Here is a 25,807-nt window from a genome sequence, read left to right as displayed (position 1 = left end):
TGTACATTTTATCTCCAGACTTATCCCCCATTTGCCTTATTTTCCAATCATCTTCATTTCTCCACCTGTTGCCTTATACTTCTCTGGGAAAGATTTCAAATTTGTCTAATTTGCTACTCACTGCATCCACAGCAGATTTTATTTTGGTAACTATATTTTTTATCCCTTTAGAATCCTATCTGATTGCTCTCTTCTCGTAACTGATATTTAGCTTTCACAGCATTTAATGACTGAATCTTTTGAGAACAAAAACTCACTCCATTGCTAGTTGGGAGATCAAGCAACCTGGACAGTTTGAAACAGTGGTGCTGACAGCTGCAAACTTAGTGACGAGGCTATTTATGTAGGTAGATACTTTTTAGGGAGGTACTAGCAGCAAACTTTGGGTTGTGAACACTATTTACAAAGTACAAAGTACTTCTGTTCTGAGAAGGAAGAAACACAAAAAAAATTTTTTTTGAGAGAGAGAGAGAGGGCATAAGTGAGCAAGAGGCAGAGAGAGAGAATCCCAGGAGGGGCAGGGAGGGAGAGAGAGAGGAAGGAAGAAGGAGAGAGAGAGGGAGGGAAAATATATAGAGAGAGAAACAGGGCTCATCTGAAATGGGGCTGTAGCTCACCAGAAGCGGGTGGGACTCATGCTTACCAGAAGCCAGGCTTGAAATCACTCCATATGGGACACGAACTCACTAACCATGAGATCATGACCTAAGCCGAAGTCAGATGCTTGATGACTGCACCAATCAGGAGCCCCAAGAGAAATAGAAATAATGTACCGTGTGGGACCACTCATCAAGACTGTCCTTCCTGGGAAGCCTGGTTGGCTCAGTCAATAGGGCATCCAACTTCAGCTCAGGTCATGATCTCATGGCTGGTGGATTCGAGCCCTGTAACAAGCTCTGTGCTGACAGCTCAGAACCTGAAGCCTGCTTCCAATTCTGTGTCTCCTTCTCTGCCCCTCTCCTGCTCATGCTCTCTCTGTCTTTTGAAAGAAAGGAAGGAAGGAAGGAAGGAAGGAAGGAAGGAAGGAAGGAAGGAAGGAAAGACTTCCCTTCCCAAGTTGATATATGTTTTTTAATTTGGGGGTATATTTTATCATTTTTTAACAAAGAATCTCTACACTTAACATGGAGCTTAACTCACAACCCTGAGATCAAGAGTTGCATGCTCTACAAACTGAGCCAGCCAGGTACCCCTGCCCCTCCCAAGTTAGAGGAGTTCTAACCTGAAGAACTGCCTACCAAAAATTATCCTAGATTTTCTGGCATATCAGCAGCATCAAGTTATAGTTTCTCACACATATGCAGGGTTTTCCCCTCCATCTATGTATTATTGATCTTTTCAATGGGAATTTAGATGAGTAAAGATTGGGAAATATGTTCTGTCTGCTATTTTGCCCAACACTATTACCTGTATTCTTACCACTATACATCATGCTGCCTCTTCCTATAATTAATTAATCCATACTTCTACATAATATTTTTTGATTTCCACTTTACCAATTCAAAGAGACTTATAACATGCCATCCCTCCCACCCCAAACACCACACTTCATGATGCAAACACCACACTAACATCCCTTCCTAGGGAATCTTTTACCAGGTCAGGTAGGATGATGGACTGCTGGGATCCTGAATGGTCATACTTAATAGGCCAGGTACCTATGAGTCTTAATTTTAGAAAGCAAGATAGAAAGAATAACAGTGACTCGAGGAGGGCTGTTATGACAAGAGCCAACTTCTCACAGAAGAAGCAAACAGATCATCCCAAAAAAGATAATCACAAAGTACTGTACTCACTTGTCCCACAACCTTCAGGAGCAAAGATTCTGCCTCATTCATGTTTGTACTACAAGAACCATGCTGGGCACAAAGAATCTAATATTCACAGCTTGCTGAGTTATTTGACAATGAGGGCTCACCCTCATATTCTCTCATCAAAAATCTCCCTTTACACGAACCTCTATCAGGAACCAAGGCAGCTTTTCCATCCATTAGTATCTTTTGAATATAGGGCTTACAGTAACCCACTTTGATATTAATCTTATTCATAGACAAATAATTTGGGAGTTTATCAATCATGTCCATAAGAGCAACTCTTCAGACCAATATGCTTGCCAAGTTGCTCACACTGAAAATGATCTGAATCCTGATGCACAGCTCAAAGGTATATAAACTGTCTAGCTGTTCTACAAAGCAATTTGGCAATACTTAGTAAACTTAATAATGGACTCCCCACAACCCACCAATACCACTCCTCAGCGTATATCTCCATAAAATAAAATGAAGATTATTACTGCAGCATTGTTTATGGTACATAAATGCCACTAAGGGGAGTGTATAAGTAAGATGGATACATAGTAGGCATGGATAAGAATATGCACATAACAGAATACTCTCCAGCAGTCAGAAGTAATGAACCAGAATTATATCCAGCAACAAAGATAGATCATTTAAATATATGGCTGAATTTAAAAAAATAAAATAAATGAGATGTGTAGCCAAATGACATTCATGAAAATCACAAACTTACACTCAGAAAACACTATGTATTTTCCAAAGATACACATATCTAAAGATGTATATTAACTAGATTAGAGTCGGTGTTTATGGGAGGAAGCAAAATGAGTAGTGATAGGGAAATAGTGAGATGAAGACAACAAAATAGCCAGTAAGAGATGGGCCTCGCCTTCAGAATGCCAGCAGTAAGAAGCATGATTTCATGCTCTGCAAGTAAAAAAACAGGTAGGGGAGTAAAGGAAATCCAAATAAACTTAAATAGGACAAGACAATAGTCATGAGAGCGCTACTTTTAAAAAGAAACACACACAAAACTGTTCTATGTCTGCTAAGAAAAAAGTAATATTGTTTATTTTTATAGGAGCCAGAAATATTTCACTTATTTGAAGGAAGAATAATCACTGAGATTATAACCAAAAATATAAAGTAAATAACATGACCAAACTTAAATTTTGATTATTTGCCTGAAATTAATAGGTATATAACATCGTGAGATTAACCTGAGTACACTGCCTATAATATAAAGACCCAAACATAAACCACAAACAGAAGATACATCATATTCTGGCACAGAGATTCTACACTAACTCAATTTTTAATTTACACCTTTGTCTTAGAGGTCAAGTTACAAAACATATGCCATGGGCCAATTCCTGTGAATAAGATGGTACAAACCATAGCATAATACAAACAATAAACTCTGGAAAATTCAGTAGGGAAAAGTCACCTTTCAGTACCCCTTTATTAGTAATAGCACCAATATGAACACAGTCTTAATAGAAGACAGGTCTGAGGAGACGAAATCTGGAACCTATTTTATCCCTGAAGAGAACACAGAAGAGAAACTATTTCAGCATTTCATGCAAGAGTCAAGTAGGAAGAGCAGAACTTGAAAGTCACTTCTCTTGGCATTTTAGGCTGGTCTCATTAAATTACAACTGAAACTGCCAATGATGCTTTACAACAGAACAGACTTTTCAGGATGTCAACAGAAAAATAATTGGGATTACAAATGTCATTATACAGCTGTCTGCAACCTATAATAAATGATCTTGGGGGAGAGGGAGGTCAAGATTTTTCAAATGTGTACAAACACAAGTTTTGTTTTGTTTTGTTTTGTATTTTGTTACAGAACTCAAACTATACACCAGTTAAAGGTTCTAAAATGACCAGTAATAATCAAAGCAACAGTGACAGGTTAGCATACACAGTTATCACAGCAGAGGATGGGAGTAGCCTTCTCTGAAGATGGCAATCTTGTCTGGTACAGATTTAATTTAGGTCACAGGAAATTCTACAAAGAACTGACAGCTTCTGCTTTTACTGGATGAAACTGGCTGCATAGACAAGCATTAATAATTAGTCTTACCCCTGCAGAAATCAAGTCCCTTTCCTAAAAATAATGGAGGAAACTACAGCTCTACCTCCACTCTGAATTGCAGAGATCTTCTCATTTAACCTAGAAGTGTGGTACTCTCTTTCAGAAACTAATGGTTATAGTAAAGAAATCCACACCTTAAAAAGAGCCCTCAGAAAGAAATCTATTAGAGGCAGGCTCTCCAACTGGCAATACAGTTTACATAATTGAGTTTTTCTGGCTTCTGTTGAGTATCCTTAATAGGGTAGCTGCCAGATATCATACCCTATCTACAATCTACTCTCACTCATGTGTGCATTCTAAAAACTCCCCCCCACACACGCACATACACCAAAAAAACCCTCTTGAAACAAAGATACTATGATTTTTTTTATCTTAATAAGTATTAATTTAGTAGGCCTCTAAAAACATATCACATCATAAGTATTAAAGATATAATGTTTGAACTTCCAAAAATTTAATCCTCAGGCCAAAACTATATCTATGCTAATATGGGAAACCAAGATAAAATTACAACCAATAATAAATTAACTCTTTAACATTACATAGCTCTCAATTAACATATCATTTCCTATGGTAAAAAAGAAAATTCCTTTAAATCACTAAAACAATGCTGTTTTGAAATAAGCAAGTTGCTGAAGTATACACATACATTATGTGTAATACACATAATGTTAATGTGATATTTTAAAACTTGTAAAACTATCAATTATATATGGTATTATACGGTATCAATTACTCTGTATATGGGATGCTATATAAGCAATATATAACATTACTGTATGCAACATAAATATTTAATAAACTATTAAAACATTGCATGGATTTGAAAAATACCAAATTCATAGGATTGATTACTTCTGATAGTAGGAGAGAGCTAAGAGGGTTTCACAGGGGACTCAACTGCATTTATTTTAGATTTTATGTAGATTTACAAGGTAAAATGTTATTTTATAAAATCATTTGCTAGGTACTTTATATGTGAGTCATAAAATTGATTTTTATATCTTTCTATATGCACAAAATATTTTATAAATTTTTAAAGTGTAAAACAAAATTTACACAAAATTAACAAAAGAGGATCACAAAATTAAATATAAAGCACAAAACTATAAACTTCCAGAAGGTGACATTAAGAAAAATCTAGGGGACCTTGGGTTTGGTGATGAGGCTGTACATAGTCCACCACCAAGAGCATGACCCAAGAAATAAAGGAAGCATTCATAAGTTGGACTTCATTAAAATGAAAAACATCTGCTCTACAAAAGACATGGTTAATGGAAAGATAAGCCCCACCCTGGGACAAAATATTTGTGAAAGACCTATCTGATAAAGAACTGTTACATAAAATATACAAAGAACTCTTACACTCAACAGTAACAAAAAACATGACTAAAAAGTGGACAAAAGGGGTGCTGGCTCAATTGGTGCAACATGCGACTCTTCCTGATCTCAGGATCATGTGAGCTCAAGCCTCACTTTGGGCATAGAGATCACTTAAAAAAATTTTTTTTAAGTAGACAAAAGATCTGAACAAACACCTAATCAAAAAAGATACAAAGATAGAAAATAGGGGCCTCTGGGTGGCTCAGTCAGTTAAGTGTCCAGCTTCGGCTCAGGTCATGATTTTGTGGTTCATGAGTTTGAGCCCTGCATCAGGCTCTCTGCTATCAGCTCAGAGCCCACTTTAGATCCTCTGACCAGGGCCCTCTCTCCCCCTCCCCACTCACACTCTCTTTCTCAAAAACAAACCTTTTTTTAAAAAGATAGAAAATAAACATAGGAAGAAATGCTCAACATCAAATACCATTAGGGAAGTGCAAACAGAACAAGAGACCACACTATACAACTTTTAGAATGACTAAAATTCAAAATATTGACAACACCAAACGCTGACAAGAATATAGGCAACAAGAACTCTCATTCATTACCAGTGGGAGTGCAAAATAGTTTGGCAGTTTCTTACAAAGCTAAACTTAATCTTACTATATGATCCAGCAACTGCACTCTGATTTGAGAACCAATGTCACACAAAAATCTGCACATGAATAGCAGCTTTATTCCTAATTGCCTAAACTTAGAAGCAATCAAGATATCCTTCAATCGCTGAATGGATAAACTGTGGTAAAAACACACAATTGAATATTGTTCAGCAATATAAATAAATGAACTATCAAGTCACTCACACACACACACACACAAACATGGCAGAACCCTAAAAGCATATTGCTAAGTGAAAGAAGTCAGTCTGAAAAGATTACATACCATATGATTTCCACTATATGACAGTCTGAAAAAGACAAAACTATAAAGTCAATAAAAAGCTGAATAGCAGCATCAGGAGTTTGGGAGCAAGAGAGAGAGGGATGAACAAGTGGAACACGGGATTTATAGAACAGCAAACTATTCTGTACGGTACTGTAATGACAGACCCATGACACTATGAATTTGTCAAAACCCATGCAACTATACCACATAAAGAATGAAACCTAATGCAAACTATGAACTTTAGTTTATAATAATGTGTTAATATTGATTCATTTATTATAAAAAATATATATGACTATTCTGTTTCTACCCTAAATGATTGTGTTGCAATGTTCAATTCTGGCATTAACCACCAGGACTTGTCCCACCCACAAGCACAAAGAACATTATCCCAAACAAGACTGCACTTCAGACGCCAGCTGTACGTCAGGGGTTCCCAGGCCACCTGCATTTCTACTCATCTGATCAGAAATTCAGGGACTCCCATGATCCTCAGTTTAATAATTTGCTAGGACAACTCACAGAACTCAGGAAAGCATTCTACATAGAATTAGTTTTATTATAGAGGATACACAAAGGGCAAGGAGCAGGGGCAAGGGAAGAATTTCCATGCCATGTCTCCATGAGTCAGTATGTGTCATCCTCCCAGTACATCAATATGGTCACCAATCATGAAGGTCCACTTTGGTGTCCAGAGTTCTTTTTGGGACTTCATTACATAGGCAGGATTGATTAAATCATTGGCTGCATGACTGAACTCTGTCTCCATATTTTATCCACCTCCTGTGAGATCAGACTGACATGAAGTAGCAACCCTCTAATCATGTGGTTGCTGTTTTTGATGACTAGACCCCAACCTGTAGCTACCTAGGGACCCACCAAAAGTCACCATATTAGCATAACAAAGGCATATCTCATTCATCAAAACCCCTCATAATAGAAACTTATTTTATAACAAAATATTAAAGCAGAATTTAATGGCACAAACTTTTTTAGTTTCATGAAAAGCCAGAAATTATAGAAGGATGAAAGGAAGAGAGTATTAATCAGAAGGTGACTTTTAAGGAAAGGACATTTCACAACTAGCTCAGATTACAAAGCACATCAAATAAAATTTATCAAAAAGGAGCAATGCAGACCAACACAATGTTTGCTAATATTGAAGCACATGTCAACATAAAACCCAGAACTGCCATACTGTCCACATAAAACCCACACATATCCATTTTTAAAACAGATATTTGTATTGGTCATGGCACACGGCAATGGTTAACATCTTCTATCATTGTCAGATGCAACCCATACTGAATGAATTAAACAGTTGGCAAATGAAATGGAAAGGAAATCAAGTTGCATTCTTTCCAAAACCTGCTGCTTTCCAGAGTTAACTGAAGGAGCAAGGATCCAGAATCTATGCTACAAACCAAAGCTCTAAGGGTCAAATATTGTATTTTATAGAATTGTCACTTTTCTCACCAACTCCAATAAATAAGTTATTAAATCTACCCTTCTGGCATGATAAAGTCATTTCAATAGAACTAAAAGTGCTACAGTTTCAATGTCAATTCTTGTGAAAATAAACGTTGCTGCTGTGCCTCAGAATTCAAATTACTGCAGCAGGTCATTAGTCTGTTCTATTCTGTTGACACAATTTAACTCATTTTATAAACCTAGAATTTGTTTCTCTTCTATAATCCTACCAAAAAAAATGTTTACAGGAAGGCAATTTCATTTTGCTAGGCTGACACGAACAGTCCCTTGGGGAAGAGGCCAACTCAAGTAGGACTGAAGCAGCTGTTAGGAGCCAATTTTCCTACCTGTTAATTGCATTTGTGACTAGGCTGCACCAGCTCACACACCTATCTGGCAAGCAGTAGATAAACTGAAACAGTCACATCTCAAGAGTTTGAAAACTAGATGACTCTCTCCCCCTTCCTCTAAAAGACCTCAAATAGGTAACAGAACAAACAGTAAAGGAAGATAAAAATGTCAAAAGTACATAAACATTAATTGCAAAAACATCAACTGTACCTTCCTGAGTACCAAAAAAAATGATTTTATACATAGTTAATGGAAGAAATATGCATTTATTTGGTCAATCAAATATTTACTGGAATGCCTACTGTGGCAGGCACTGTTCTTGGGTACTGGCAATATAGCAATGAACAAAACAGAAAGTCCCTCTCCCCATCAGATGAAATAAAGGAGAAATAAATAGCTATGGATTCATCATTAAATGCTATGAAGAAAATAAACCATGGCCATGTTAATAAAGAGTGTTGGGGGAGTGCTAATTTATAGTGACTTGTCAAGGAAAACCTCTTTGAAGAATGGACATTTCAGCTGAGATTTAAATGACAAGGAGGATATATAGCCAACTAACAGTCTTAAGGGAAGACCATTGTCCACAGGGTGACCAGGATAGAAGATCCAAGGCTAAAATGAACTTGGTATATTCACAGAGCAGAAAAGAAGGCCATGAATAGGTTTAAGAATGGCCAACAGATAAGATCTCAAAGTGCCACAGTCACTTCAGAGTCATCAGTTGGAAAGATAAAATTGTGATCAATGAGCTACTCATGCAAACTCACTTTTGGACTAGTAGTAACCACTTAAACATAAAAGAGAAATATGAATTAAAGAAATGTCCCAAGGACAGAGGTTTCTGAACCAGGAGGATCAGCAACAGAGTCCTGGCTGAACCAGTGCTGTCAGTTAACCCAAGAGCAACTGTGTGCTAAGTCAGATCAATGTCTAGGGCTACCGTATCTGGACGAGGGGCTATCTGCAGCTTATAAAGGAAATGTTAAAATGCAGAACTCATAAATGAAATCAAGACAGAAATGAATATTTCTGAACGTGCTTGTCCTAATCCCTGCCTGACCTACTCATTTCAGACAGTCGTGGATTTCTTTTTATTATATCTAGGTTTATTTATTTATTTTGAGAGAGAATGCACCTGTGTGCAAGTTGCGGGGATGGGGGTTCGAGGGGTGGAGAGAATCCCAAGCAGGCTCCACACTGTCAGCATATCATGAGATCATGACCTAAGGCGAAATCAAGAGTTGGATACTTAATTGACCCAGCCACCAGGTGCTCTTTTTTAAGTTTAAATGTTAAAAATGTATACCATAAGAGAATACCCTACTAGAATAGAAATTTTTAACAACTTTAGAAATTCTTCCCATGTGAAACCCTCTTCCTGAAATCACAAAATAAACTAGGATTTTAAAAAATTTAGTAAGTACTTAGATTACCTGTTTTGCTTCTCTAGCAAGCACAAAACAAGCCCTTAAGTTCAAAAGTATAACGTTATGGGGCACCTGGGTGGCTCAGGTCACTCACTGCTCATGGATTCAAGACCCACATCAAGCTCTGTGCTGACAGCTCAGAGCCTGGAGCTTGCTTCAGATTCTGTCTGTCTCTCTGTCCCTCCCCTGCTCATGCACACTCTCTCTCTCTCAAATATAAAATAAAACATTAAAAAATATTTTAAAGTATAACATTAAAGAGGCAAACCATAAGAGACTCTTAAATACAGAACACCGAGGGTTGCTGGAGCAGTTTGGGATCGAGGGATGGGCTAAATGAGTGACGGGCATTAAGGAGGGCACTTGTTGGGATGAGCACTGGGTGTTATATGTAAGTGATGAATCACTAAATTCTACTCCTGCAATCATTATTACATTATATGTTAACTAACTTGGATTTAAATAAAATTTAAAAATAAAATAAAATAAACCTATTAAAATAGAATGAACTCATCTATTTGAAGGACACACTATATTTTCCAACACTGAAAGATTCCTAGATACATGTTACATAAAGCTAAGCATATTTTTTTGTAATAATACTATAACGTTAAAATTCCAAAACAGTGCTTACTGCTATTGAATAGATGCATTTTTTCTACAAAAGTATTTTGGCAAGGCTCAAACTATTCACTTTAAGAAAAAAAGGAATACGAAAACAACTAGGTGAAGTATGTGGTAATATGCCTTCACATATTTTAATTAAAAAAAACAAACAAACCACTGGCATTAGAGACTAGAATCCCGTCTCTAACATTCTGTAACTGGCTGTGCAATTTCTGAACCTCAGTTTTCCTCACCAGTAAAATAAGACTACTGTCACCTATGACCACAAAATTAAGCGAAAGATTAAATGAAATGTAATAGATAAGGATTAATGAATTCCAGTCTTATTTTTTGGCCATCATAATCAGTAGGAGGAAGGGAGGCAAACACATGTTAAAAAAAGAGAGAGAAATAATCAAAGTGCAGGTTGTAGGAGCTAAACACAATGTAAATAGTGCTCCTTGAGTTGACTTATATAGTCCAAATTTCTGTTTTACCTAGAAAGAAAGAAAAGCTCAGAAAGTTTAACTGATAAGCCCAAAGTCACAAAACAGGTAGAAAAGGGGCTAAAACCTTGTTTAAATTCCTAAATGTGGTAGAGATATACAGAGCACTTTCATATATTGAAGATCCAACTGATCTTCACTATAAGATAGCTAACTGGACTGCTGAGAAAACCCAAGGCACTAAAGATAGCCAACTCATTAGTGATGGAACCACAGGTTAAACCTAGGACACTGAATACTGATTGTTTAAAAGAGGGACTAAAAATCTTTTTTACTCAGTAACTTGATTTATACCAAAAAGTATGCCTTGGCAAGCAACCACATTTTTTTATCCAGGTAATAATAATTATTAAGTTTATTTACTTTAAGAGAGACAGAGAAGTTGTTGTCAGCAAGGAGCATGGAGCATGGAGCCCACCATGGGGCTTGAACTCATGAATTGTGAGATCGTGACCTGAGTTGAAATCAAGAGTTGGGCACTCAACTGAGCAAGGCACCCCCACGTTATAATTATTTTTAAAGTCATACTATAAATTGGGGCACCTGAATGGCTCAGTCAGCTAAACAGCCAACTTCGACACAGGTCATGATCTCACAATTAGTGAATTTAAGCCCAGCGTCAGGCTCTGTGCTGACAGCTCAGAACCTGAAGCCTGCTTTGGATTCTGTGTCTCCATCTCTCTCTGCCCTTTGCTTGCTCGTACTCTCTCTCTCTCTCTCTCAAAAATAAACATTAAACATTTTTTTGAAAACAAAGACATACTATAAAAACATAAATGTTTGCATTCTGTATTTAAAAGAATCAGTCAGCTTTTTAATATTAAAATGCTCAAATCAAAGACAAGGCCTCTGATATATTCCAAAATTAAAACCTCCACAGGTACTGGCTTAATATAAGGTAGCAAGGAATTTTTTTTGTTGTTTATTCACAGATTAAACAAAGTAGCTGTGTTAGTGAGTTGCTGAATATTTTATCATACTCAAAAGTCCATTGTTCTATCATTAATGACTCTAATAAACACATTTTTAAAAATTATTTCATCAATCCTCTTCTTTCTTTCACGTAGGATTCTCAAGTTAACGTTAGGTCAATCAGCTCTTTCACTAAGTCAAGATGATTCATTTTCATAAAGTAATTATTAGAAATACTACATTATTATGCAGCTAAAGGTAAAGATAGGCTGGGAAACTAACTAAAAGAAAAGGAATCATGTGGAGATGAGCCAACTGAACAATTCAGTATCTAAGTACAGTCATATTAACAATACATATTTCTAAATGTCAATGAGAGAATATACATCTGCTTTAAAAAGGACCACGCTTGGGGCACCCGGGTGGCTCAGTTGGTTAAGCATCTGACTTCAGCTCAGGTAGTGATCTCACAGTTCGTGAGATCGAGCCTCATGTCAGGCTCTGTGCTGACAGAGCCTAGAGACTGCTTTAGATTCTGTGTTCCCCGTGCTCTCTGCCCCTCCCCCACTTGCACTCTGTCTTTCTCTGTCTCTCTCTCTCTCTCAAACATAAACATTAGGGGGGGAAAAGGACTAAGTTTTGCAGGAAGACTTCCAGGTTTAACGAAAGAACATGACACGGCAATGTAGAAAATCAGAGGTCAGCCACCATGACGGTTTTCAGATCATTTGTGAAAACTACAGTGACAGCATTTTCTCTATTTCAAACAGGCCTCTGTTAAAAAGCCATTTTCAAAGATATGAAAATGCAGGTCCATATGCATAAAAGTAATTTCTGAGTCTTGCAAATAATTGGCAATGCTGTTGTTTGGCAAGTGAGAGCAGAAGAGAAGCATTAAATTAATACACAAATGAGTAGCAACCACTCACATTACTTTCATATGAATGAGAAAAGAATAAATATATAATTTGGGTGGAGAACAAGCACTCTTGAAATAGTCATGGCCAGAGAACACCATCTAATTAACTGCTTAGCTCAGTTCATAAGACTTCAGTTGGGCTCAGCAAGGACTGCCACTGAACAGATGAGAGGGCACAGCCTAAACACAGCAAGCAGCATGGGGAACCGAGGCAGTGCACACTCCATAAGGTGTGCTGCCTGTCTGTCCGCTGAACATTTTTGAAACCGCATTTGATAATAATGTAACTGTGAATCCCTTTTACCTACTGTTAAATTTACAGTATACTCTTTAAGTAAGCAAAATAATAAATAACAAGTGTATTAGAGACTCAACTGTGGGGGAAAAAACCAAACCCAGTTTGAGACAAAGCACCCTACTTGATTTCTTATGCTTCCTCAGCCACAGCTCTAACAGAGCCATATAACTCATAATGATTAAGCTGAAGCATCTTATAAATTAATAAAGGGAGATAAATTCTGTATAGTTCATTATTTTTGTATTAAAATTATCTAAAGTTGATAATTTATAATTGGCTATTACATAGCACAATCAATTATTGGAATATTCCATTTCTCAATCACCTTGGATATGAAAGAGCTGACTGTAAACACAGTCTTCCATTTACAGCAGTTCACACTAAAAGCACTTCACTAATTACAATACTCATTCAATACACATTCATTAAGCACCTATTGTGTGTCCAGTACTTTTAATGGAAATATCTGGAAATACCCTGCTGACCTGCAGTAATCCTTGTTTTTGGAAGAAGAAGGTATGGCTTATAGATGTGCAAATATTATATAACAAAACAAGTTCTAAACAGCAATGTGTACAAATCACAACAGAAATACAGAAGGGGAAAGGACTTAATTCTTCCTGGGGAAGTGAAAAAAGGCTTGTCAGACTACCTAATTTTTCACTAAGCGTTATAAGGAGTTTGGTAGATATATGAGAGGCCATTCACAAGGAAAGGGGAGCATGAAAGACCTACAGTCTGTGCAAAGTTGTATAGATAAAAAAAAGAGTACTTGTTTGGCGGAGCAACAGCATAGCCCCAAAATAAGTAAGGATGAAAAAAATAAGCAATGACCAGAACAGGGAACAAAGGATCTTCAATAAAGCAATTTAGGAAGTTTGGACTTTATCCCAATGAAAATGCGAAGCACTGAAAAATTTCAAGCAGGGATGTGATAATGGGTTTGGCTTTAGAAAAATCCTTCTGGCCATATGTGATACAATGATTTCTAATGATTTGTGTCATCTGAATAACCAAAATATATTTCTCAGATATATTTGATCTTCATCCACAGTTCCTGAAAACACTTTAGACCATAAAGATGAAATGGGTGTCTTATTAATGATGGTGAGTTTTGGATCCCACCAAAGGGTGTGGATTTGTTGCCAAGAGGGACAATCATGTGATCAGAAGATTAGAACTTTCAATTACCCTCCCTCCACCCCAGGGCCTCCAGGGAGGAGAGAGGGGCTAGGGGTTAAATCAACCAATAGCCAATGACTTAGTCAATCATGACTATGTAAAAAGTCTCCATAAAAACCCAAGAGGGCAGTTTTTTGGTCTCCTTTTTCAGAGAGCTTCCATGTTTAGGGAACTACAATGCCGATCCAGGCCCCCACAAGGACAGAAGCTCTTTTGTTTGGGATGTCATCCTATGTATCACCCTCTGTATTGCTTCATCTGATGTTGACTCATATCCTTTTTCATAACCTTTAATAAGCTGGTAAATGTATGTAAGAATTTCCCTGAATTCTGTGAGCTGCTCTAGCAAATCAATTTAGAGGTCATTGGAACCTACAATCTGTAGCTGGTTGGTCAGAAGCACAGGTAACAGCATAGGGCTGGTGACTGGTATCTGTGAAATAGAGGGTGAGGGCAGTCTTGTAGGACTAAACCTTAACCTGTGGAATCTGATTCTATCTCTGGGTAGACAGCATCAGAATTGAGTTGAATTCTCATAAATCCTACTGGTGTCTGAGAATTGCTTAGTCTTTTGTGTGGAAACCCCTGCCCCCAACACTGAAATTGAGTCTGGGAACCCTAAAAGACCATACAACAAAAGGAAGGAATAATGGTGGAGGCAATCAATTTTGGTAACCCTATTAAAAGATTATTAAGAAGCAGGGTGCCTGAGTGACTTGGTCAGTGAAGCAACACAGAGCCTGCTTTGGATTCTCTCTCTCCTTCTCTCTCTACCCCTCCCTACTTGCTCTCTCTCAAAAATAAACACTTCTAAAAAAGGTTATTAAGGGCTTTTGGATGGCTCAGCTGGAGGAAGGTATGACTCTTGATCTGGGGGTTGTGAGTTCAAGCCCCTACACTGGGTCACAGAAATTACTTAAATATATAAAAACTTTCTAAAAAGATTATTGAAATCACTACTACCTTTAGGTCAAGGCAACATAATTTGGCCCTTTTAAGGCTATACCATTCTCCATATAATGAGCAATGCAAAGGGCCAAGAGGAAGTGCCTTACTGGGTCTCACCCCCAGAGGCTACTTCTCACCTAGCCGGAAGTCCAGAACACCCAGATCAAAAGGCTGAGTCCATTTCCAGGACAGGTTTTCATGCAGGTGTATGCACTCCTACACCTGAAGGGTATCTTAGGGGGTAGCTATTGAGGGAAGAGGAGGGGAGGGGGCAGGCACTGTGGAGAGAGCTTGGACACTTTACCACAATAGAAAACTAAAATAGGGGTGCCTGGCTGGCTCAGTCATTTAAGCATCTGACTCTTGATTGTGGCTCAGGTCAAGATCTCCCAGTTTTTAAGTTCAAGCCCCACATCGGCTCTGCGCTGACAACTCAAAGGAATTCTGTCTCCCTCTCTCTCCGCCCCTTCCCCACTTACACACTCTCAAAAATAGACATTTAAAAATAAATAAAATAAAAATTAAATAAAAATATATCTGCAATATTACCTACATAATGTATATTACATATAATGTATATATTTCAAAATAGTTTAATTGTGGCAAGATGTATATATAAGTATATACATTCACACATTAAAGTGTATTAATATTAATAACATACAAAGCATTTTGAATTAGCAATTTCATTGCATACTCATGTATAAATGAATATTTGCACCTAAAGCCTAAGGTTCTTTAAGATACATAACACCAACCTGAAGTTTCAAAAATTGCATTGTGTCAAGAAGATCTGAAGTAATTCTTCAACAAAAAACAAAAACATTCTCCAATCAGATGGACATACTAAATTCAGGATCAACTCACTAAAAAGTCAAAGCAATATGAAGATAGATACGCCAACCAGGTGTTGAAAACAGCTTGGTTTTAAAAAAAAAAATCATTTAGTAAAGGATCGATGTGTGGCTAAAGGCAGATATTTGTTATACACAAACGAGCTTCTGTATTGCACAGCCCTTCCCATCAGTGTACAGAGATGCATCACCCGCACAGTAAATACAGACTCAGTGAGCAGAATACCGCAGCAAGCATCTGTTGGCTAATGACAAAGAAAACCATGGACCCTTTGAGGCCAACTTCCATCCAGCTGTAAGCATGAAAGCAGCAAACACATGCACTGGTTTTCAGTACCAACCCCAAATATCCATGAAAAAAGATCTTCAGCATTCATGTTACTTTGTGGCAAAAGCAATACATGTATTAATTACAAATGCTAACCAAGATATTCAGAAAAAGTTAACTCTAAATAAGCAGAAGTGAAAAACACAACTGCATTTTATTCTCATTTCACTTTTCTTTGTATCAATATCCATGGTCAGGAAAATGGTCTAGGGAAGGCACTAAATGAAAACTGTAAACTAGGCCAAGTTTGTCTTCCTTCATGATCAGTTTTACTATTTTCTGTCCTTGTCTCATTACCTTTTCTCCTCCTCACCCTATCCCAATATTCTCATATTTTCCCAGATGTCTGCTCTAATGTTCTCTGGGGCTGGCCTTGGCCTCCCTTGCCCCTGTGTTGACATTTATCACACCTATATATACACTTCTCAGAGTGTCATGTGACCTGATAACAGCCCCCACAAATACCCTTCACTCCTTTCACTTCTCCTCCTATCCAATGCTTTCACCTAACCTCAAGACCACACCCTCTCCTGCTTTCTTAGAAACCTTTTAAACAGCCTTTATCTTTCCTATATATTCAACTTCCTCTCTTCACTAGTGCCTTTCCCTCATTACATAAACATACTTTAAGACTCTACCTAAAAAGGCAATAAAACCCTTAGCTTAAAAGGTAAGTAAATGGGCGGTGGCTAGGTGACTGAGTCAGTTGAGTGTCCGACTTGAGCTCAGGTTATAATCTCGCAGTCCAGTCCATGGGTTGGAGACTCACATCTGAGGTGACACCTCAGAGCCTCGAGCCTGCTTCAGATTCTGTGTCTCCCTCTCTCTCTTTCTGCCCCTTCCCTGCTCACACTCTGTCTCTCTCTCTCTCAAAAATAAACAAACATTAAAAATAAAAATTTTTAAGGTAAGTAAATGCTAGTATATAAAATTCACCCTATGGTGTCCTCCCCTTAGTCCCTGCCTTTCCCCTCAACACATTCAGTCCCCAGGCTTCAGCAGTGAGACTTCTGCTCACACCATTACACTAATCCAAGGGCTCTTCATCTAGAGGCTGGAGGGCCTGTGGATAGAATTCAGGACACTTAGGAACTTGGATGGGAAAATAAATTATTTCTTTGTTTTCTCCAACTTCTAAAATTACCAATACTTACTATATTTACCATAAGCCTGCTACTACCTTGTTGTGTATCATGCTAAATAAATACAAAATACTTTATTACAATCAGTTTGATTATAATATTTTAATATAATTGAGCTTCCCCTGTAATTCTTTTTTTTTTTTTAATTTTGAAAGAGAGAGAGACAGTGCAAGCAGGGGAGAGGCAGAGAGAGAGGGATACACAGAACTTGAGGCAGGCTCCACGCTGTCAGCACAGAGCCTAACGCGTGGCTCAAACTCACAAACCGTGAGCTCATGACCTGAGCTGAAGTCAAACACTCAACCTCGTGGGCCACTCAGGCACCCCTGGCCTCCTCTGTAATTCTACGTATTTTATTTTATCCATCTGTGGCAAACTATGTTTTCCAACTATGCTGCAAAAATACCTCCCATTCCACATGCTCTTCTATGGTGTAAATTGTTGCTTACCCACAAAAGCATGGTGTCTGATTCCCTTCTTAAATCCAAGCTAACATTTAACTTGCTTATAAACAAGAGAGTGTGAAGTGACAAAGAGTGACTTCCCAGGCCAGGTTAGGAAAAGTGATGCAGGTTCTGGGACTAGGTCTGGGGTGGTTCGTTTAATAGCAATAGTTTCCAGAAGAGAGTCTGGAACTGGAGTGGTGACACAATAAAAACATAAGACACGTGACACCAGCTTTGGGACTGGGTGGTACACATGGTTAGGAGAAGGGCCAGGGGTCTCACTACCAGAAGTCTGATGGACTTTGAAGGGGCCACTGGCAAGGCCTTTAAGGAGAGTGAGTTAAAATGTTACCAGAAGCTGGATGAAAGAAGAGCACGGTTATGAAGGGGCAGAAAGTTTAGCAAAGCTGTTGGCCTGTGGTAAGTTAAAAAACAAAATGCTGGTAATGAACCATTACTTCTAGCTAAGGTAATTTCCAAGCACAATGTCCAAAGTGTCAACTGGTTTCTTTTATATAGATAATAGAAAGTGCAGCTAGAGAGCTGAGCTAGAGAAGAAAGTATTCTGTTTTTGAGCAGAATTTAGAGGAAATGTAAAGAAACCAGCAATTGCTGGGTTCAAAAATAAAGCTATATTTCATCCACAATCTCTTCCAGCAGAGAATGCTGAAAACAAAGAAAGGTCTGGGGACAAAGATCAAATACAGGGTGCTGAAAGGGAAGTGTGGTCCCTACATAGAGATGGAACCAAGGGTGTTGCTGTAAAATCCTTTGTTAACACTCAGTTTCCCCTTCTTAATCTCCTTCCCAGGGCCTTTTTCCGTACTTGTCTACTAAAACTAGATGTGCTCAGGGGCTTTGTCCTCAATCCTGGACAATTTATTCTTCAACCACTCCTGAAAAACTGTTAACCTTAAAATCTCTCCTCTCAAGCCCCCACCTCTCTCCAAGAACTGCATACAGACCTGCACTTCTCCACTTGAATATCTCAGAAAAACCCCTAACTAAATATTTTAAGAACATATCTAGCTCCCATCTCAGAAATTCTTTCTATACCCAAACATGCACTGGAAATAAATAGCACTGCCACCCATTTAATTGCCCAACTTAGAAATCATCCCTGATTTCTTTCCCCCTCTCTCCTTTCTTCCCCCAACCAATATCTAATCAGTTATCAAGTTCTATAGACTCTACCTGCCCACGCACACCACTGCCAAAATATAGGACCCACCTATGCCACAATATAGGAGCCACCGTGGATATGAGTACACACTTTTCTATCTAGAATGCAACTCTGGCAGGACGTATACCAGGCCTAGGCATGCAAAACTGAGATAGACTGAAGATACTCCATTTTAGAAAGGCGCCATGTCTACTGTTTCTCTGCCCCAATTACTCATGGTCTATATTTCACCTTGCATCTGAGTAAACCAAAGAAGCTATGATCCCACTCCAGGGGGGAAGCAAAAAAGTTAACCATTCTCTGAGTTCTGTCCTAGGCCCCCAAACACCTGATAACATCTCAGAAGAAAGAGATCACAAGCAAGTTTCAGGACGATAGCTTCAACCCTTGGTCAACACTGGCATCAATCCCCCTACCTTTGGTGATTTATGGAAAAATACCTATTGTTCACCTGACACTTGCCTTTGACCAGACCCTACCCTGGATTCCTGAAGGAACGTGTACCCTGGGCCCCTTTCCAATATAAACCCTGTCACCACAAGCGGCAGAGAGGTTCACTTCTTTCCTGAGTCTGCCAGATACTCCATCTGCTGTGTGCCATCAGGTACGCTAGTCAGTAAGCTCTGCTCTCACTTCCTCCAGGCTGGCATTTGATTTCTATCCTGTGTGAAGCCAAGGACCTTGTTAGCTGGTCCCTCAGGAACCCCTCTGTGTCCTTGGACCTGACCTTCCTACATCAAAACAAAGTGAGAAACAGGTCCTGGGTCATCTCTGGAATCACACAGATAGAAGAAAAATAAGTACAACACAGGGGTTTATAATAGGAGGTAGCACTGCAGGATGGACTAATTCTTTGGTGGCAGAGATATGGTAGGCAGTAAACACAATGACTGAATAAATATAGTACATTCTCCTCGGCGAGCAAGTTTCTTTGATGTAAGTAACTTAAAAGATCTTAACATCAGGGCACCTGGGTGACTCACTTGGTTAAGCATCCGACATTGGTTCAGGTCATGATCTCACAGTTTGTGGGTTTGAGCCCCACATCGGGCTCCCTGCTATCAGCACAAAGCCTGCTTCCTATCCTGTGTCTCCCCCTCTTTTTGCCCCTCCCTCGTTCATGCTCTCCCTCTCTCTCAAAAATAAGAAAACACTGGAGCCCCTGGATAGCTCAGTTCGTTAAGTGTCCAACTTCAGCTCAGGTCATGATCTTGCAGTCCGTGAGTTGGAGTCCCACATTGGGATCTGTGTTGACAGCTCAGAGCCTGGAGTCTGCTTCAGATTCTGTCTTTCTCTCTCTCTCTCTGCCCCTCCCCACTCACACTCTGTCTCTGTCTCTCTCTCTCAAAAATAAACACTTTAAAAAATCCCCAAAGATTAAAAATTTTTTAAATTTTTAAAAAGATTTCAACATCAATATACTCATTATAGATAAAATACAAATTTACATGAAAGATGCAATAAAATACTTAAAAATTCAGGGGTCATCTTGGACAAGAATAACTATCCAGAATTAGAATTTCAAGTAACATTACTCAGCAGAAGGAGAGCCACTTTAAGTCAGAGGCCCTCTTAGAAGTGAATAAGTCACATTACCTTAAGGACCTTTTGGGTCCACCTACCCAAAAAGGCAACCAGGGCTGGGTGAACATTCTGTGAACCACCACTGGATGATAAAAAGATTCTGTGGGACTTTGCTGCGGACAGCCTCTGTGGGGGTCTTCAGACACAGCAGGGAAGAAGGCTTGCAGATAGATGCCTTAGGAATACTGAACAAACTCATTTTTCTATCAGATTAAAGTTACCCGTAACTATGTAAAGGAAGTCTAAGAAGGCTAAGAAAAATGTGACGCTGGCTCCAATTCGTGCCAAGATGCTGAATTAGCAAAACTTCTGACTCTTCTCAGAAAATCAGCCCCTGGGGAAGTTACAGAGAAAAAGTAGGAAAAATCATGAGAAACACCTGGGGGGACAAGAACCCATTTAAAACCAGAATGTGTGGAATGGGGGCTTTGGCCTGAGGCAAGAGGCAGCTCACAGAGGCTGCCGGATAACAAAACAGGAGAAGAACCCCTGAAGTTCTGCTTTTCTTCCGCCCCAGCAGCTAGGTAGGTACACACAACCCAGCTCCATATATGCCTCACTTGAACCTCAGTCCTCAGGGAAACAGTCAGGAGCTTAGAAAAACAGCTGACTACACACTAACCTTCCCTGGCTGCTTCTTCCCACCACCTGCTCCTTTAACACAGAAACCTGGTCTGAGCACCAATAATCTTAGTGGTGCCTCCTCCTAAAGGCAGCTTCTTCCTCAAGAGAAACAGGTAAAGTGACCTGAGGTTATGTTAAATTGGGTGAGAAGTAACTGATTCAAGCTCTTTGGTGCCTGGGGCTCTCCAATTCCTGCCCCTGACGCTGCTGGGACTGACGTAAACCTAATCCTCCCCACAGAAGCAGTGTCTGACAAAGGAAAATATCAAGTACCAAATAGAAAACGTAAAACAAGATGCTTTAGTCTATTCAAGCTGCCAAAACAAAATATCATAGACTGGGGGCCTTAAACAACAGAAATACTTTCTCACAGTTCTGGAGTTCTAGCTAGGAGGGTGCCAGCATGGTCAGGTTCTAGTGAGAGCCCTCTTGCTGGCTTGCAGGTGGCCACCTCTGGCTATGTCTTCAGAGAAAAAGGAGAAAAGAGCAAGCTCTCTAATATCTCTTTTATTCTAGGCACTGTTCCCATCAGACCAGGGAACTTCACAACTTCATCTAACACTAATTTCCCCCTCAAAGTCCTCACCCCAAACACCAACACATGGCGACTTCAATGTAGGAATTCTGGGAGGGACACAGACATTCAGTCCAACATCTATGTTAAAAAAAAAATAAGGTGAAATTTGATCCTAACATCATACTATATGAAAAATCTATACCGGTTCGAGTAAGAGCTTAAATGTGAAAAATAACTTTTAGAAACTTAGTGGAAAATATGAGTATCTTTTAACCTCAGGGTAAGGAAGGATTTTGTAAGTAAGAGAAGAGAAATTTGTACTAAAACTAAGAATATTGTTCAGAAAATACCTTAAACAAAGTAAAAATACAAGTTATAAACTAGGGAAAAGTATTCACAATACACTCAACTTCTAATACATTATTATCAAGAACATATAAAGCAATAACACACATACCCAAAGTGGATAAGAGACATTCAAGAGGCTTTTGACAGTAGCACACATACATATAACCAAAAGATGTATGAACAATGTTCAACATCACTGGGTTCGTGGAAATTCAAAGCAAAACTCTTGGTCAGTAAAACAGTAAAAAGCTTTGAAAACAGACCAAAAAGAAAAGATGACCAACTGTTCTCTCTAGCTCATGCATTCATTACCTCTACCTTCCATTGCCTTTGAACAATTTTTCAATTAAAAAATTGTAGGAAATTGATAATAATGTGAACTATTCTTATGCACAAAAGAGAAAATTAGTTGTGTCCAGTGGATTACAGGTAATAATTGCCCACTGGATAGATCAGTTTTTGCATCTATTTGAAAAATCCTTTCAGCATTTCTTTACTGCATATAAATGAGTGGCTCTTCAAATTTGCCCTTGAACTGACTTTAACATCTTACCAGTTTCCTCATTAACTAGTGAGTTAAATAAAATATTTGACAAGTGTTCGTTTTGTATCTGTATGAGAGTCATGATTATAATCCCTTCTTAAATGCTTTAAAAAAACCCTTTTAACACCCCAATTAGAATTCAGTATCATCCATTTATGATTAAAAGGCAAAAACAAACAAATAAAAACCCTTTCAGCAAATGAGGAATAGAAGGGGCTATTCAACCTGAAGATAACAACTTTACAGTGAAAGTCTGAAAACTTTCTCCCTAAACTCAGGAACAAACGGAGAGCATCTGCTCTCAACACTATTTTTCCTTTTTTTTTTTTGAAAGAGAGAGCACACATGGGCAAATGAGCAAGAACAAGGGGCAGAGTGGGAGAGAGAGAATCTTAAGCAGACTTCACACCTAGCCTGAAGCCCAATGTGGGGCTTGATTTCACGACTGTGAAATCATGACCTGACCCAATACCAAGAATTAGACACTTAACTGACTGAGCCACCCAGGTGCCCCTGCTCTCATCAATTCTATTCAGTACTGTACTAGAGGTTCTAGTCAGTAAAATGAGATAAGGAAAAGAAATGTAGGTTGCTAGGACAGAGTAAAATTTTCTTTACTTACATACACATCATAATTACATAGTAAAGCCTAGAGAATCACAACAAAACAACACCCCCCCCACACATAAAGCTAATATACAAAATTCAATTATATTTTTATATACTAGTAGTGAAAACGAAATACTTCTAAAATGTCATAACAGCATTAAAAAATCAAAGTGCAATATCTGTACACTAAAAACTAAAAAATTATGGCTAAAGAAATTAAAGATGATCTAAATAGAGAGATAGAATGTTTACAGTATTAAGATGTCTACTCTCTCCAAATTGATCTGCAAAGTGAACACAGTATCAAATAAAATCTACAGATATTTTTGTGGAAAATGAAAACCTAATCCTAAAATCTCTATGGAAAAATGGATTTTAAGCTGCATATAAATATATAAAGGACCAAGAGGGGTCAAAACAAATCAATAAGAAGAACAAAATTGGAGAACTTGCACTGTTTCACTCCAAAACTTATTGTAAAACTACTGTAATCAAGATAGCATAGTATCAGCAAAGAAAAAAATGCCAATAAAACAGAAAACAACCCAGACATACACGTATATAGTCAACTGATTTCTGACAAAGTCATTAAAGTACTTAATGAGAAAAAGAAAGTCTTTTCAACAAATGGTGCTGGGAAACTGGATATTCGCATGCAAAAGAATGAAATTGGACCCATATTTAACAATATGCACAAAACTTATTTCAAAATGGATCAAATATCTAAATGTAAGTTCTGAAAAACATAGGACAAAAGCTTCATGACATTGGATTTGGCAGGGATTTCTTGGATAGGATACCAAAAGGCATTTTCTCTTCGAAAAACCATGTGGCAGTTCCTCACACTATTAAACATGGATTTATCAGATGACCCAGTAAATTACACTTTTAGGTATATACCCAAAAGAAATTAAATCATATACATACAAAAACCTATACACAGACATTCATAGCAAAAAGCTTAGACTACCCAAAATGTGTAAACAACTTAAATGTCCACCATCTGATGAATGGATAAGCAAAATGTGATAGATAGATATATATATATATATGCTAAGGAGTCTGGCTGCTCATCAAAAACTTGAAAACTCTTTGTGTAACTTTTACAACCTGACTACAAGCAACTACAAAGGCTTTACCCGGCAGGCCTCACATGGGACAGCTGTCATACCCACGCCAGCCTGGGTACACAGCCAGCGCACTGCAGGGTCTGAAGAGAGCTGTAGTCAAGAACTCAGGCTCCCTGGCTAACCATGCTCTCAAGCAGAGCTACATTCCCAGCCCTGGTGCCAGACTTCATTCAGAGAAGTCTGTTTATCTGTGGCCTTCAGCTGAGGCCTTTCCTCATGCACCTCTGCTGAGGCCTTCTCATTAGGGAAGAAACACGGAAGACACTTTTTCTCTGCTCTCACTCTGTGCCTTTCCATCCCAAGCCCTTCCACCTCATACTTGAAACAGCCTGGGGTCTATAAAACTGCAGGAACCTCTTGTCTAGTGCTCCCTCCACAGTCAGATGATCAATCTCCTACCTCCGTACTGACCCACTGGAGTGGGGAGCCTGCAGTTTCTAAGGGTTAGCCTCTTACTTATACTATCTCAATAAGTGAATAAAAGCTCAACTGTTACTTTCATTTTGGATAATTGTTTTTTTTTAATTTTTTTAATGTTTTATTTATTTTTGATACAGAGAGAGACAGAGCATGAGAGGGGAAGGGGCAGAGAGAAAAGGAGACACAGAACCGGAAGCAGGCTGCAGCTAGTTGTCAGCACAGAGCCTGACGCGGGACTCGAACCCACAAATGTGAGATCTGACCTGAGCCGAAGTCGGAGGCTTAATCAACGGAGCCAACCAGACGCCCTTGGATAATTGTTTTTAATCAGCTACCCTGTCACCTGAAAGTTCAGGTCTCTCTCCCTCTCCAGCTCCCCTGACCTGACACAATGGAGTATCATTCAGCCATAAAAAAGAATGAGGTATTGATACATGCAAAAAACATGGATGAACCTTGAAAACTTTATGCTAAGTAGAAGAAATAAGTCACAAAAGATCACATATTGCACAATTTCATTTATGTGAAATGTCCAGAAGAGGGAGAGCTATCAAGATAGAAAGTAGATTAATTAGTAGCTGATGGGAACTGAAAGGAGGGAAGAATGAGTGATGACAGTATTAATGTGTCTTTGGAATGATGAAAATATTCTCAAATTAGATTGTGGTGATGGCTGTACAACTCTGTAGCCACAATAAAAAAGAACCCATTGAATTATACACTTTAAATAAACATGTGAATTTTAAGGTATGCAATTTATTTCTTAAAAAAATTTTTTTAATGTTTATTTGTTTTTGAAGGGGGAACAGAGTGTGAGCGGGGAAGGGATAGAGAGAGTGGGAGACCCACACACTCCAGTATGTAGAAGTATTTTTCATTAAATCTGGTTTTTAAAAAACATTAGGGGCTCCTGGGTCGGTTCAGCTTCTGACTGTTGATTTTGCCTTAGGCCATGATCTCACGGTTTGTGAGTTAAAGCTCAACATCAGGCAGAGAGCCTGCTTCAGATTCTCTCTTTTTGCCCCTCCACTGCTCTCTCTCTCGCTCTGCTCTCTCAAAATAATAAACTTAAAAAAAAATTTTTTTAATTAAAAAAACATTAGTTGAAACATTCCTACAGCACTAGTGAGATGGAAAAATGGGTAAAGAAATTATACCACTCTGTAAAGGAGTTTGTAAAATATCCTTTAAAAAGCAATGTAAGGATACTGAGTTGCGGACTGACATGGTGACATTCATCTTTTAGTATAAGCAATCTCATGACTGTGACAAAAATGGCTTAGAGAGCAGCTGG

The 25,807-nt window shown here is 38.5% G+C and overlaps 1 protein-coding gene across 1 annotated transcript in view; it reads right to left on the bottom strand.

Annotated features, from left to right (window-relative positions):
• PEAK1 (pseudopodium enriched atypical kinase 1) overlaps window positions 1–25,807 on the bottom strand; it is a 288,632-nt gene that overhangs the window by 227,346 nt on the left and 35,479 nt on the right. The window lies entirely within an intron of this gene.

This window comes from Suricata suricatta, chromosome 9 (assembly GCF_006229205.1).
Source record: "Suricata suricatta isolate VVHF042 chromosome 9, meerkat_22Aug2017_6uvM2_HiC, whole genome shotgun sequence".
NCBI lineage: Eukaryota > Metazoa > Chordata > Mammalia > Carnivora > Herpestidae > Suricata > Suricata suricatta.
Note: the sequence above shows the minus strand (reverse complement) of the source record. Positions and strands in the feature narration are given on the sequence as shown.